This window comes from Malus sylvestris, chromosome 1, assembly GCF_916048215.2.
Source record: "Malus sylvestris chromosome 1, drMalSylv7.2, whole genome shotgun sequence".
Lineage (NCBI taxonomy): Eukaryota > Viridiplantae > Streptophyta > Magnoliopsida > Rosales > Rosaceae > Malus > Malus sylvestris.
This window is the reverse complement of record NC_062260.1, coordinates 15,014,632-15,029,995: the sequence shown is the minus strand read 5'-3', so window position 1 is coordinate 15,029,995 and position 15,364 is coordinate 15,014,632. Positions and strand designations below refer to the sequence as shown.

The 15,364-nt window shown below is 37.1% G+C and overlaps 1 protein-coding gene and 1 pseudogene across 1 annotated transcript in view; both read right to left on the bottom strand.

Annotated features, from left to right (window-relative positions):
- The window catches only part of LOC126618689 (uncharacterized), an 86,751-nt gene that overhangs the window by 11,777 nt on the left and 59,610 nt on the right, over positions 1 to 15,364 (bottom strand). The window lies entirely within an intron of this gene.
- Positions 5,789 to 11,559, bottom strand: LOC126613853 (mechanosensitive ion channel protein 1, mitochondrial-like; annotated as a pseudogene).

Below are 15,364 nucleotides of genomic sequence, written 5' to 3'. Positions count from 1 at the left end.
GTCAAACCCAAAGTGTTTTTCAGTTCTTTAGCGCCATCTGGAGATGTTGATATGTCTCTCATTGAGCCAATTTCTTATAAGACTGCTATGAAATCCTCTGTGTGGTTGGCTGCTATGAAGGAAGAGATTGCTGCCCTGCACTCTCAAGGTACTTGGTCTCTTGTATCTCTGCCCTCTCAGAAAAACTTAGTCGGCTGTAAATGGATCTTTAAAATAAAGAAGAACTCGGATGGTTCTATTGCAAGACATAAAGCTCGCTTAGTTGCAAAGGGCTTCAGTCAAGAGGAAGGATTAGACTATGGGGAGACATTCAGTCCAGTGGTTAAGCCTACCACAGTAAGGCTTGTCCTGGCCTTAGCTGCTCAGTTTCATTGGTCTCTACGGCAACTTGATGTCAAGAATGCATTTTTGCATGGCATACTGCAGGAGGAGGTTTACATGGCACAACCTCCTGGTTTTGCAGACCCTGTGCATCCTCATTTTGTTTGCAAGTTACATAAATCTCTGTATGGATTGAAGCAAGCCCCCCGGGCATGGAATGAGAGATTCACAGCTTTTCTTCCTTCTCTCGGGTTCATCTCCACCTATTCTGATTCGTCTCTATTTGTGAAGCATGTTGGTTCTGAGATAGTGATTTTACTACTTTACGTGGATGACATTATCTTAACAGGGAATGCTACAGCTGCTATACAACATGTCATCCAGTCCCTTACTACTGAGTTTGACATCAAGGATTTGGGCACACTTCATTATTTTTTGGGCATTCAAATATCCTGCACAGCAACTGGGATGTTTTTATCACAAACCAAGTACATTCAAGACTTGTTACACAAGACTGAAATGCGTGATTGCAAACCTTGTGACACTCCATGCTTACCTTATAATCGTTTACTGAAGGATGATGGAGTTCCATTTTCAGAACCTGGTACATACAGGAGTATCGTTGGTGCCCTGCAGTACCTCACTTTCACTCGTCCTGACATTGCATTCTCAGTCCATCAAGTATCTCAATTTCTGCAAAACCCTATGGTGTCTCACTTCACTGCTGTCAAACGCATTCTGCGTTATTTGAAAGGCACCTTGTCTTCTGGCATTACTTATACTGCTGGTGAAGTTGGTCTCAAAGCTTTTAGTGATGCCGACTGGGCTGGTGATCCGAATGACAGGCGCTCTACAATTGGGTTCGTTGTTTTCTTGGGCTCCAATCCCATCTCGTGGTCTTCTAAGAAACAACAAACAGTTTCTCGTTCGTCAACTGAAGCCGAATATCGAGCCATGTCCTCCACTGCTGCTGAACTTGATTGGATTCAGCAACTTCTTACATTTCTCCACATTCCTCTGTCTTGTGCTCCTGTGCTTTTCTGTGATAACCTGTCCGCCATTGCTCTTTCGTTCAATCCCGTTCAACATCAACGGACCAAGCATATTGAAATTGATGTTCATTTTGTTCGTGAACGGATTGCTCAAAAGAAGTTACTTGTGCAGTTTGTATCTTCCGGAGAGCAGTTTGCCGATATCCTTACCAAAGGTCTTAGTGCTCCTCTCTTTCGGACTCATTGTACCAATCTCATGCTTGGTTCTTCTCCCATGCATGAGTTTGAGGGGGGATGTTAGAGATAATGTACACATAGGATTGTGACACTTGTAAACAGATTAAGAGAGTTAGTTATAGTTGTTAAGAATATGCAAATGTAAGTAGGGTGTAGTATATATACTCTTATAGTGTAATAGCTTGGTGAAAAAGAAAAGAAATAGAAATATCTTTCTCTCTCTATAAATCTCTTTCTCTGACTTCTCTCTAAGACTACTATCTGTGATTCTCTTCTTCTTAGTTTACACCAAGTACTCTCCTTCAAACTCCTCGCAACTCCGAATGGCGTGAACTGGACAAGAAGATAGAGTCGTGGCCCTCCTTTCGGCATCACTAATCCCGGAATCATTCACTCCATAAAAGCCAGCCTCCTGCCCTTGGAACGCGACCGTTGACTTAAAATAACCAAATCCGGCGGCAAAGTAAGGGTTTTCGGCGACGGCAGAACATCATTTGTATTACCACCCGAGAGGTTTTGAGCTGAACTAACAAAGGCCCTTGTAGCAGCAGAGAAAACAGAAAAATAGACAAGAGGAACACCGTACTCTTTGCCAGTCTCTACGACCCAATGAGCAGCTAAGTCGGTTATGATCCAATCAGGCAATCGATCCGCAATGAACTGGTTGATGGGTTTTTACAGGAGGTCGTATGCAATCTTCAAGTTGTCAGTTTTTTCAAAGGGGAGGTCCACCGTGCCCTCTGCTCCTTCCGGCAATAAGCCGGGATCCAACGGTGGAAATGGAATGGGGAATAATTGCACAGGGTTGTAAATCTGGTAAGATTTTGGGGAGTCTTTGGATGTTTTTTGGTGTGGATATGAAGGAGACATGAACTTTTGCTTTTGCTAAAGCTATTGAAAGTTGGAAAAAAGGCAGACCATGGCAGCATCACAACACTTCTGTCATCTTTTTCCCTAATTGTATTCTTTCTGTGGGATGGAATTTGCAATTAGAGAATATATTGGAATAGATGCGATTCTGTACTGTTGGCCACGTGATCACGCATGGTGTCCTCACCACGACGCGTGTTAAATTGTTTGGTAGCAAATTCGTGTCAGTTTTGTTAATGCTTTCGTTTTTAGTTTTGAATTTTTGTTATGAATTTTTTAAAATTAAAAATTGAAGTCTTGTTTGGTTATTACTTAAAAAGTAAAACAACTATTCCTTGAGTTTTATCCCCCTCTATTACTTTCTCATGTTATATGTAAATTAGTAAAGCCAAGTCACCGTGTAATATAAACATTTTGCATTAAGAGAACTCACGGACCAAAAAAAAAACAAAAACCTAAAACGTATTTTATTTGCTGCTTAGTTTGGTTGTAGTGAAAAAAATTCTTTGTTTCTTTAGAAATTTATAAAATGCTCTATCCAAAATTAGTTAGACAATAAAACATAATGGTAGGGACATTTGAAGCATATTGGTGGACTATATAATGTGTCAAGTGATGTATAAATATATTTATTATTAGCGTGTCATGTACACATCAATTATCATATTAAATGGTACACCAATGTAATAAAAAAATGTGATTTTCTTATAGGCCGTTTGATAACCATTTCATCTTCAATTTTTCATTTTGGTTTTGAATTTTTTTTTTAAACTAAAAACTTGTTTAGTAACTACTTTTAATTTTCAATTTTCAAAAACAATGAAAATTGAAAAAAAAAAAACTCAAGGTCAAATTTTGGAAACACAATAAAATAGTTTACACTTTTCACTTTTTTTAAAATTGAAAAGTTGAAAATAGTTACCAAACAAGATTTCCAAAAAAAAAAAAAACTAAAAACGAAATGATTATTGAACATCCCTTACTATTATTCAAGAATAATATAAATCATATAAACTCTTTGTGATATGGTATAAAAACCACAAAATCTTGAGCATGAGAGTGCACAGATTGAGAGGTGAAGTTGACTGTCTCTTGGACTTGCTAGAAGTTGGATGCAAAACAACAGAGAAGAATTCTCTACCCTTCTAATCTCTCTCTCATTTCATTTCTTCTTATTTGAACGGTTACGGTTAAACTACGTCAACATCTTATATTGATTTTTTTATAGAGACAATAAGACAAAAAGTAAAGTGTGAGAAGAGAAGAAGGAAGGGGATAAGAATAGAATGAGAGAGAATCCTAATCCTAAAAGAACCTCTTGTTTTTTAACAAACGATACTATTTACATTAAAGATGTGGGAGAGTGAGCTAAACTTCACAATGAACGAACCATAATAATATGGTTCAAATTCACCTTTGATGAGACTCAAATATAAGACTTCTCACATACAAAATAAAGAAAAATACTACTAGATCGTATTATTAAGTGACTATAACTTTTTTTTATGACATGTGTTTCTTTTCTTACAAAATCGTGTTCTTATGGTATATTCTAATTCAAATGGGGTTAATTGCCCCTCTATACCTACCTTTTATTCCCTCGTGTTCTTATGGTATTATTCTAATTCAAATGGGGGTAATTGCCCCTCTATACGCACTTTTGATTCCCTCTTTCTGTTCTTTTAGGAAATGATTCCTACACTCTCTCCTTTCCATGGAAGAAAATGCCGATAATATCGGCGAAATATCGCCGATATTATCGGTTTTTCAGGGTATGGATATTCTAAGTGGTATCCGAGTGGTTTTCGGCCAAATATCGCGATAATATCGCTAATATCGATAATATCACGATCGCGATATTAGCCATAATATCGTCGAGGATCCTCCGTCGTCGTCGTCGCAACGACAGCCGAAGAAGAAATGGGGGGGGGGGAGAACCGAAGAAGAAACAAGGAGAAGTCGGCTTCCGGAGGCAGAACGTCGACGAGGGCTTCCGGAGGCAGAACGTCGGCTTCAGATTCTTGAGGCGGCTGTACAAATCGTCCTCGTCGGAGGCCTGGATCTGTTCGGTGTAGCCCTGGAGGTCGGATCTGATGGAGGGGATCGATGCCGGTGGCTCCGGCGAGGGCTTCGTGTCTTCGTGTGTGTGTGTGGTCTGTGTGGTCTGCGTGTGTCGTCGGAGAGGGAGAGGGTATGGATGTTGCTCACGGGTAGAGAGGGAGAGGGTGAGGGCGACTTGAGGGAGAGAGAGCTCGGGGAGCTTCGAAGAGCAGAAGAGGGAGTGAAGGGAGAAAGGAAGAGAGATGAGAGAGGGAGTACGGGAGAAAGGGCGCGTGGGTCCTTAGGCTCAAGAATTAAGACCCAAAAACTATTTTTAATTAGGAGTGGGGTGTGACATCACGCGTAGACTTGTTTTTATTAATACATTATGAACGTTGTAACTTGTTTGTATTAATACATTACGAACGACACTTAAATTTTTTACTATATAAAAGGATTTTGTTGTCTACATATTGTATTAATTCATTATATATAAATGATTACGGTATGTTTAAATTTCTTTTATTAATTACTACATATTTTCTACACTCACAATGTTTGTCAGCTCGCTATATAATCAACTTGATAATGTTAAATCCATCATGCAATGCATTTCCTTTCAATTTTTTGTGATAAACTAATAGATAATTGACTAAATAAACATCCTGCAAAGTTTCAATAAAAATTTCCAAGTTTTTTTTACAATTTCCGTAGTTTCCATGTAATTTTTATCGATATCGATATTATCCCGATATTTCCGTGATTTCGGATTACCGATATTTCCGATATTACCGATATTTAATACCTTGCTCCTTTCTATGCTCGTTTAATCAGTAACTTTTAGCGGATTTTTGCTGATATCTAATGCAAAAGATTTAGACATATTATATGATCTAAATATTAGGAACAGACAAGAGGGTACAGAAAAAGGGATTGAAATCCATGATCCTCACATCCTATTCATTTATCGTATATCATACGATCAAAAATTATTTTGAAATTTTTATTTAATATTAAACACAGTATCTAACAAAATCTGACCATATAATATATGATTAACGGATATGATATAAACGTCTCTAGGATCCTAAAGAGCATCCGGAGGGGATCCTCAAAAGAGGTCTGAATTTTACTCCCTTTTAGGGGAAACTTGACAATGGATCATAGTTTCGGCTCTCTTCTCAACTCAACAAAATTACGAGAAACTAGTGTGAGGTGTGAGATTTAGCGACATATTTTCAAGAAAACTCTTCTATGTATGGTGGCAGACAAATATATCTTGAAAGAGATGTATCGAAATGCAGAGTTCCAAAATATAATTTTCGAGACTATTGAGAGGTCATATCTTGGTAGGTGCCGCCTAGCTTAGCACCGTGCTCCTTAATTATCTGAGCCGACCGCAATAATATCTTCATCGGTAGAGTGTAGCTCTCCTTTGCTCTATAATCGCAAAACAGACATTGAAGTAGATGCTGAAGCAATCAATGTAATAAGAATATTGGAGGAACAGGGCTTACCATATATTTGGGGTTACTTCCAAGAGTTAATTCTACAAATGAACTTTCTAATCGAGACAGGAAACAGTAAGGGGCCTCATTTCCCAAGAACACCTTCGAATGTGACCTTAGCATGCTCTTTATGTCAGTTGATATCTGGGGAATCTAATCCAAATCGTTAATTTACAGGGGAATTTTGGTGATGATGGCACGCCATTGCGCACGTGACTTGTTTACAAATACCTACCAAGTTTACACGAAACTATCTAAGATATTGTAGAAAGAAAAAAGTCTAGCTGGATAGATCAAGCCGCAAACCATTCCCAGGCTGATACTTGTATGATGAACTTGGGCCATTTCAACTTGCATGATTGATGGTTTACAGCATAATAGGTGCCCGTCTCTAAGGGTTATACCAATAATAGAAAAGCACCAACCTGACTAGAAAAGAGAGAATTAGGAACTATGACAGGGAACTTCTCGGCATTCAGTAAACAAGTAGTAGAAGTCCCATTTCCACCGCTTGACCTTCTATAGATCCAGCCTGCAATAAGTACATTTTTAACGCAGTGATGAAACAAAATACCAAAAAGAGGAAGCAGATAGTACATTAGATATCACACAAAATACCAAAAATCATTGAGTCAGAACAAACACACACAGATGGTATAATGTCCATCCAATGAATGACAGTTCATATTACTGTATGAATAAATCTATGATTATGTTTGGCTAATAATTTATACACTTGTAAAGAATGTTATAGAGAAATAAGCATAAAGTAGTTGCAATCTGAAGAACATTAAATCTTGATCCATTCAGAAATAAGTGTTATTCCATTCAATGATGGGGTGAGATCACTGTACAATGTAGCCACCCAAGGGACTTCTAAAAGATGCTTGATACATGGAAAGATTACACAATTTTGCAACGTCAACAAAAAATGAAAATTTAAATATGCAACTCTACTCTGGGCATGCTGACATGGTAATTGATCGTGCAACCTGAATACCTCCTTAATCTTGTTATGGTACTCAAGTTTTGAGAACCGATGATACTCATGGCACAGTTCTACTACTAGAATCACAAGAAACCTATGCTTTTAAGAAAAAATTTGCCTGTGGAGAAGACCAAATGGAATGAGTACCTAAATGCACCAACAAACACGTAGTAACATACTTTTATTGTATCTCCTAGTGAAAAAGGCTTTGAAAACTGCATAGACAAACCACTCAGAACATTTCCAAGGATGTCTCTGGCAGCAAAAGCAGTAGCAACTCCTGCATTAAGTGCAGCGCTGAAAAAGGCAAGGTATTTATATTACACAGTTTATGATTACATTAATGTTATTCTTACCACATTAATATATCACATTAGTGTACTATATTACGTGGCATCTGATGTAGCTGTCCACATCATTTAAATTAATCTTAATTTAATTTAAATTAAAAACCATTTAATAAACCAATAATAAAAGAAAATCTGGAATTAAATGGTGATTGTGGCATACGAGGAATCTTCTCATTCCTTCCTTCCTTCCTTCCCCGTTGCTTCTTCTCCCGTTTCTTCTTCCACGCCATTTTTTTGTTTTAGCCCAGATTTTTCACGTTAGTGTGGATACCACAATCTCAACTAATTCTCACACGACAAAGATTCATCGACGCTCCCTTATTTGGATTATTGGTAAACATTTACCATTATTTTTCAGTGAGTTGCATGAAACATTTTATAGGTAGACATATCTTCATCATACGTTTCACCTAACTAATCATTATGCAGTGGGTTCTAGAGGGTCCTAATCCATGATTAAGAATTAGTTAGTCTTAAATTTCCACAATTTATGGTTTGATTTAGAAGAATATCATCACTGCACCAATTATGGTCCTGGTAGACCAAACCGAACCTACCCAATCTTCGTAGAAGATTATACAGTGTGCCCAGATGACCTGCCTGCTGCTGCTGTCAACTTCTTACATATTAATTGATATCTTCACCAGCAACACCATGCTGCTTTGCTCAAATGCATGCCTGCAAATGTTATAAGGAAAAGTCACCTGCAAATGTTATAAGGAAAAGTCACCTGGGTTTTCTGGGTTTTCTTCGATTTCATGATCTGGCTGTTCTTCGAAATTTGACGGGTTCGATGAAACCAGTTGTTTCTTGAAGATCCGGATCTCGGACCAGAAAGAATCGTATAGCTCCATTACTTTGTCAGCTTCCATTAATGGCGAGGCTGCTGAAAAAAAATCTGGGCTGAAATAAAAAAAATGGCGTGGAAGAAGAAATGGGAGAAGAAGCAACGGGGAAGGAAGTATGCCACAATCACCATTTAATTTTAGATTTTTTTTTAGTATTGGTTTATTAAATTATTTTTAATTTAAATTAAATTATAATTAATTTATATGATGTGGACAGTCACATCAGATACCACATAATGTGGTACACTAATGTAGTATATTAATATGGTAAGAATAACATTACTGTTATGATTATTATTTAACGACATCAACTAAATAGTGGTTAAATCATAAAAAGAGCATCCAAATACGAAGATGACATAAAATCCTTCATTGTAATCTAAAACCAATACTATCTTTACATATTATAATTTATAACTCATGTATACGAGAAGAGCAAATTTAAAATTTTATTTGCCGACTTTTCTAACTTTCATGAATGTAATAGAGATAAAAAGACTATGCAAGTAAAGGGTAATCCTCACCTCCTATGCCACCAACTGTCATAATTGATTGCACCGCCACCCCACACGCCTCAGCTAAAGCCATTATCCCAATCACAAAAAGACCAACGGATGAAATGTTGTCCATAGTAGGGCTGGGTTCGGTTCTGATCGGTTCGGTTTTTTGTCAAAATCGAAACCAAACCGAAATTTCGGTTCGGTTCGGCCCAAATTTTTTTCGGTTTTTTTCGGTTAGGTTTTTTTTTCGGTTCGGTTTCGGTTTTTTTCGGTTTTTTTTTATTTTTTAAATGAATAAAAATTGAAATCTAAAATTTTAACATCTCTAACACAATCATAAAATATGACCAAATGCCAGAGCCAGATCAACAATGAGCGCGAGAAGTATAGAGAGCTTGAGGGTCACAGCCATTGCATTCTTGGCCTTCTCAGGATTGCCTGCTCCCAATTCATTTGACACCCTTGTGCTACAAACAACAAAAAGGTACTATTTGATTCAATGTGCGAAACAGAATGCAGAATCGAAAAACTCGAAGTGATTAGTTAAACTTGGAATTTATTGTTCTACCAACCTTGCAGCAGCACTGAGGCCATATGTAATCATGTATGCAATTGCTTCTGTATTCACACTAAAGATATGATTAGATTAGGGAAAATCTACTTGAGTCGAGCGAAAAATTATAAGTTTAGAGCTAGCCGAATGCTTACCAGATTGCAATCAGGGAAGTGTTTTGTTCAGCTTTTGGCATTACTCCTGCCATGAACACCAGAATCTCAAAGGCCCAATACTCCAAACTGGAAAGACGAAAAAAATGAAGACATGAATACTTACAGATTCTATCTCACATACTCTGAAAAAGAGTAAAGAAAAATTGAAGAACACTTACCATACCATTGCTGAGACCCATCTGGCGGGGACTCCATCGCCTTCACTTGTTCGAGGTCGCCGAAGCACCATCCTCTGGTTCATAGGGTTTCGATTGCAGCGTCGGAAGCAGCGCCGGAACTCCCCCCATCCATTTTTCAGCGCCTGTTTGCCGCGGCGTTTGATTTTTGGGGCTCGAAACGGCAAGAAGAAGCTCACGGCGAGGGCGAGGTGTGAGAGATTGAGAGTGAGAAGCGTTGCGCCGTCGCGGGTCGCCTGGGATTCAAGACCAAGAGAGACAGAGAGTTTCAGAAAGACAGAGAGGAGGCTCGGCTACGAGAAGGTTACTGGGTTAGGGTTTCACTGGAGGCAGGGAAGGGATTGAGAGAGAGAAGAGGGGAATGAATAAAAGGTGTTGCTAGGGTTAACTTAAAAGGGTTTTGTTGATTTCTCAAAAAAATTAACAAAAATTTCTGAAATGTTGGAGGTATGAGGGTTCGAACCCTTGCGCTGCAACTTGAAAATTTGCCCTGAAACCAACTTGGCAACAGGTTTTGTTTTGTTATGATTGTATGACTAAAATATTTATAATATTGAAAACAATAATTAAATATATATATATCGGTTCGGTTCGGTTTGGTTCGGTTTTCGAACCTCAAAAACCGAAACCGAACTGACCAGATTCGGTTCGGTTCGGTTTGACAGTTTCGGTTCGATTTTTTTCGGCCTCGGTCCGGTTTGGTTTTCGATTTTTTTCGGTTTTCGGTTTTTTGAACCCACCCCTAGTCCATAGCTAGCAACTTGTCCCGATCAAGACCAGGCAAACTTTGAGTCGCTAATGCATGAGTGAACACAATTGTCTTCCACCGATGTAGAAACCACACAAATGAAAGGATAACTGCACCTCTCCATGCTGGTGCAAGATACTGAGCAGTTATAGTGGTCGGTGCTACCATGATGCCACTACAAATCAAAGTCGTCTTAGTCGTTTAGCACTTGAGAAACAAAAATGCAAATAAAATAATATATGATTATGAAGCATATAGTGGAAGTTGGAATCACTAACATTTGTGAAAGGGATGTGATATCCACACACTCTTTTTTACTTCTCTTACATCCTTTTAATTTTTGCCCGTCGGATCGGATGAATTGAAGAAGATCAAAGAACATAAATTAACAAGGGGTGTGGAAGAAGTAAAAATGGGTGTGTGGATAGCACACCCCTTTGTGAAAATGCCATGAAAGTAACCAGATATCGCACTGGGTCCTCCAAAGCACCCAAAAAACTTTTCTCGTATGGAACTTGCTCTTCAGATGGACTTCCAGATAGCAAAGCAGTGCGCCCTTGATTTCCGTACATGTGAAATCTCCTGAAAAGCCTAGGCATCACCAACCAAGCAAATATATAGTACCTGCAAAGTACAACCAACAGGAACAACCACATTTCTAAGATGTGGATTTGAATCCAGCAACTGCTGAATATAAGGAGACTGTTCAGTGGAGGTTTCTTTAGCCTTCTGTCCAGTAAAAGTTGCTGCATCCACTGCACACTGCCAAGCATCCTTAAACTTGCCAACCCAATCACTTCCAACAATGCCACTATTACCAACATCCACTTCACTGCCACTGGAAGCAGCTGGAACTCCTACTCCTGGTTCCCCAGCATTGCCACTGAAAGATGATGAGTACGAACGGCTGCTTAAAAATTGGGTTTATCAAAATCAAAGGAGTAGCACCCCTCATCTGTGATCTCGATAATGAGGGTGAAAATGCTGAAATGGGTTTGGTTCTGTAAGATTGGTTATTGAGAAATGGTTCTGAATCCAAAGCTCTAGAATAAGTCTTTGCAAAGGTTTTATGAGATTGTGTTTCCTTCGAATGGTAACTCCGATTTATAAAAGAATATGCTGGTCGTATATGACCCGGATCAGTGTAGTTCACAAATTTCCCGTAAGAACTATACGACTGAAACTGTGGGTTCAAAGAGCAGCCGGTAGACTTGCGAAGTGATTTCAACATGTAAAGCCTAACTCCAGCCATTATCGAAAGCTTAGTATAGCAAACTATTCTATAATAATAAGGGCATTGTTCGATCTCTACAAGCTTGATAGGACCCGACTGAAACCAATAACTCGTTCATGGCTTCTTAATCTGCAAATTTGTGTGGAAAATTTGAAAATCAAATCATTAACAGCAATTATAAAAATAAAATGTAAAAACCCAAAAACGTAATGAAATTCAGGTAATAACGCATGAATTCAAACTTAGCAATGCTGACTACACATTTGTACATAAACCCTAGACCCCTGTTTGGATGCTGAGAAAATAAAGGAAAACAAAAACAGAACAAAACTTATGAATCAATGAACTTTTTCTTTCAATTTGGTCTCCAAAGATCAAACACTCACTTCAATTCCTTCAAATAAAAAGCGAGCTTGTTTACTTTGCTTGGGAAATAAGACAAGCCGTATGAGCTTCGTATCTCCACAACTAATGAAAGAGAATGCAGAGTAAAGAACAATGTGATGACTTTGACAAAAAAAAAAAAAAAAACAAAACAAAACGATGTGATGAGCACGCGCTTCTTTAGCCTCCGATTGTTTCCTGCTGGTCCGATGGCTTTGACTGGAATGTTAGTATGATGATCAAACGGTGGAGAAAATAGGTTGAAATTGCAACAACAACAACAACAACAACAACAACAAAGTGTTTTCCCATTAAGTGGGGTCGGCTAACAGCGACCCTTACTCACTTATCACTGTGTTCGGACCACACAACACGCCACTTACGGGTGACGCCCTAGCTTTAGCGCGATTTCGTTCTAGATTCATTTTCATAAGGATTCGACGTAACCGAGGAATAAAAAATTTCTTCATTTTTTTATTTATTTTAAACCGTGTTTTTTATCACCACCTCCAATATAATGAGAGCACCCCTAAATTTTATTATAAAGTGGCGTTGTGTGGTCATCAGGTTCACTTTATTTCCTTCGTTGCTGACATTTGCTCACCAAGCCTCTCCCCGAGTCGCGGCATCGGCTCCTATATTCCAAATTTGTCCACCTTCGGTCGTCTAGTTTGCGTAAGTATTAGTAAGATTGTCTCCCTTTCTAAAATCTTTTAGATCATTTGGGTTAAATTTTTAAAATTTAAGTTTTAACCTATAAAAATTATTTTATCCTCCAATAAATTTTTAGTCCGAGAGTATTAAATAATGAATTTAGGATAATTTTTTTTCTTAAAGTAACCTTAAAAAAAAAATTATGTAGACTATCTTAATTTAATTTTATGAACATTTTAACCTAAAAATATTTAGATTCTGATAAATATTGAAAAATTTCTAAACCAACACCAAAAAACTCGTAGAACACTATGAAAAATTATGAAACACCTAAAATAACTGTTTTTTAATTACTTTAGCCGTTGAATTTAAATTTGGACCATTACATCCTTTTTTATCGTTGGATTTGATAATATTAGATCTTAGTTGTTGGATTCAATGAATTTATAGATATAAAACTAAAAAAAGTACACATATATGGTGAGCCAGCTCCACTAACCCAGGGGAATCCTAGGCTAAATTTGCCCCATAAATGAGTTTTGGGTTAAAACTCATATTTAGCCCAAGGGTTGGAGCAAGTTGAGGTAAGTTTAGAATCTAAAATTTGAGTTTTACTCCAAGGGTTGGAGCTAGGGATGGGCAAAATACCCATGGGTATGGGTAACTGTGATTACCCGCCCATTTAAAGTTGACGGTTATAGTTATAGGTAACCGTTTAGACAAATAAACAGTTATGAGTATAACCGTTTATCTATGAAATTTAAATGGGCGGTTATGGGTATTATCCGCAGTTATAATGGGTATTCATTGGTTATGAGTAATATTCGCGGTCATAACGGGTATCCATTTACCCATTTAATTTAATATATGTAAAATAAAAACCCTCAGAGAATTTACAACTTGTAAGTTACTATTATTTGTTGCTTCCCTTATCGGTTATGTGTTGCTTGCCTCCGCTTCTGATCAGCAGCAGTCTTCTCTCGCTGTTGCCAAGTTGGTTCTCTCTTTTGACCCTATTGCCGAGGTCAGAGAGGTACGTATCTTTTTTCTTCTTCTTCTTTGTACATGTATATATATATATATAAGAGAGAGAGAGAGAGAGAGAGAGAGAGAGAGAGAGAGAGACTCACATTGAATTGTCATCATTTTTGCATTTTGGGTTTTTATGTTCTTCCATGCATTGTCGTTTCGGGTCGTGATCTTTGTTTGTTTCTTAATCTTTTACTTTTTGACCCTAATTTCTCGGTTATGAGTGTAGCAGAAAAATATCGTTCGTAAACTATTATTTTAATTATTGGAATTATATGAGAACTTAAATTATTAAAATAGGGAAATGTATGCTAAAATATACTTATAACGGTGTTTAATTGTCAGAAAATGAAAATTATGACAAAATTTTCTTTTGTAATTTTCAAATTGTTAAAAAAAATAATGTAGACAGGCGAAAAAAGGATAAATGAGTAAAAAAAGGATAACCAGGCGAAAAAAGGGTAAATGGGTAAAAAAAGGATAAACGGGCGAAAAAACGGGTAAATGGTTATGGTTATGGTTATGGTTAAATGGGTAAATGGTTATGGTTAAATGGGTACACGGTTATGGGTATGGATAACCGTTTATAAACGGTTATGGTTATAGGTATAACCATTTATGTAATTACCCAACGGGTAAACGGTTATGTGGGTATGAACATAAACAGTTATGGGTAAATAACTGCGGTTACCCGTCTGGCATAACCGTTGTCTATCCCTAGTTAGAGTAGGTCTTAGTAATCCTCTCTCTCACTGTCTCTCTCTATATATATATCTATACATTTTTTTAGTACATCGATATTTTACACTAGGGGGGAGGGGGAGTTCGGCTAAACCACACAATGGTCAGCCTAATTTGATATTGAATTCGCTATTCACGAGATTTGAACCTAAGACCTCTCACTTCTAAGCAAAGAGGAATACCACCAGATCTTAGTATGAGTGGCAGTAATCTTCTATATTAGGTTTATTGGATCTTCTACATTAGATTCATTGTAGGGAAGATTTATTGGTGTCCAATCAAAGATTCATTGTATTGAATCTTCTATAAGGTTCACTGAGTATTTGTATTTTTATAAATTGTATATTTGTGAATGAATGAAATATAAAAGACCTTTTTCTATAGCTAATCTATACGAAGAGAATGAAAAAGTTTGAAACCGAAAAGAAGTGGATTGAAAAGAAAGGTCCTAATTCCTAAGTTCCTAACCTGTAGAGGAATCCAACATTTGCACAAATCCCTTGTTAATATAACTTCAAAGTTATCACTTCAACTTATCAACCGAAATATTAACTTACTATCAGGATAAAATCTATGAGTAACAAAAAAAAAGATAAAATATATATGAATTCTGAAAACTTTTACTAACTCTGTAAAAAAAAACTTATAGCTCAAATACTAAGAGCATTTATTTGAAATATCCTATAAAATAAATAAATATTTAGACCAAAAAAAGACATAAAGTGTGAAAGTGAGATGTCTATTTGACCAATAAAATCCATGGCATAATAAAGTCAAAAACCTTTTTCAAGTGAACCAAAAGTATATTGAAATCCGCCGGAGATTATGAACAAAAGTCGTGTTTTAGGAGAAATTTTTCATTGTGACGGGAATATAAGTGGTACATCATATGTTTTAATAGAAGTGGTAGGAAATTTTATTTTTTAAGTTATTAATTTTTTAGCACATATATCTAACTATTTGTATAATGACACATGATATATCATCCTGTATACAAGTTACACTCTCGTGTTTT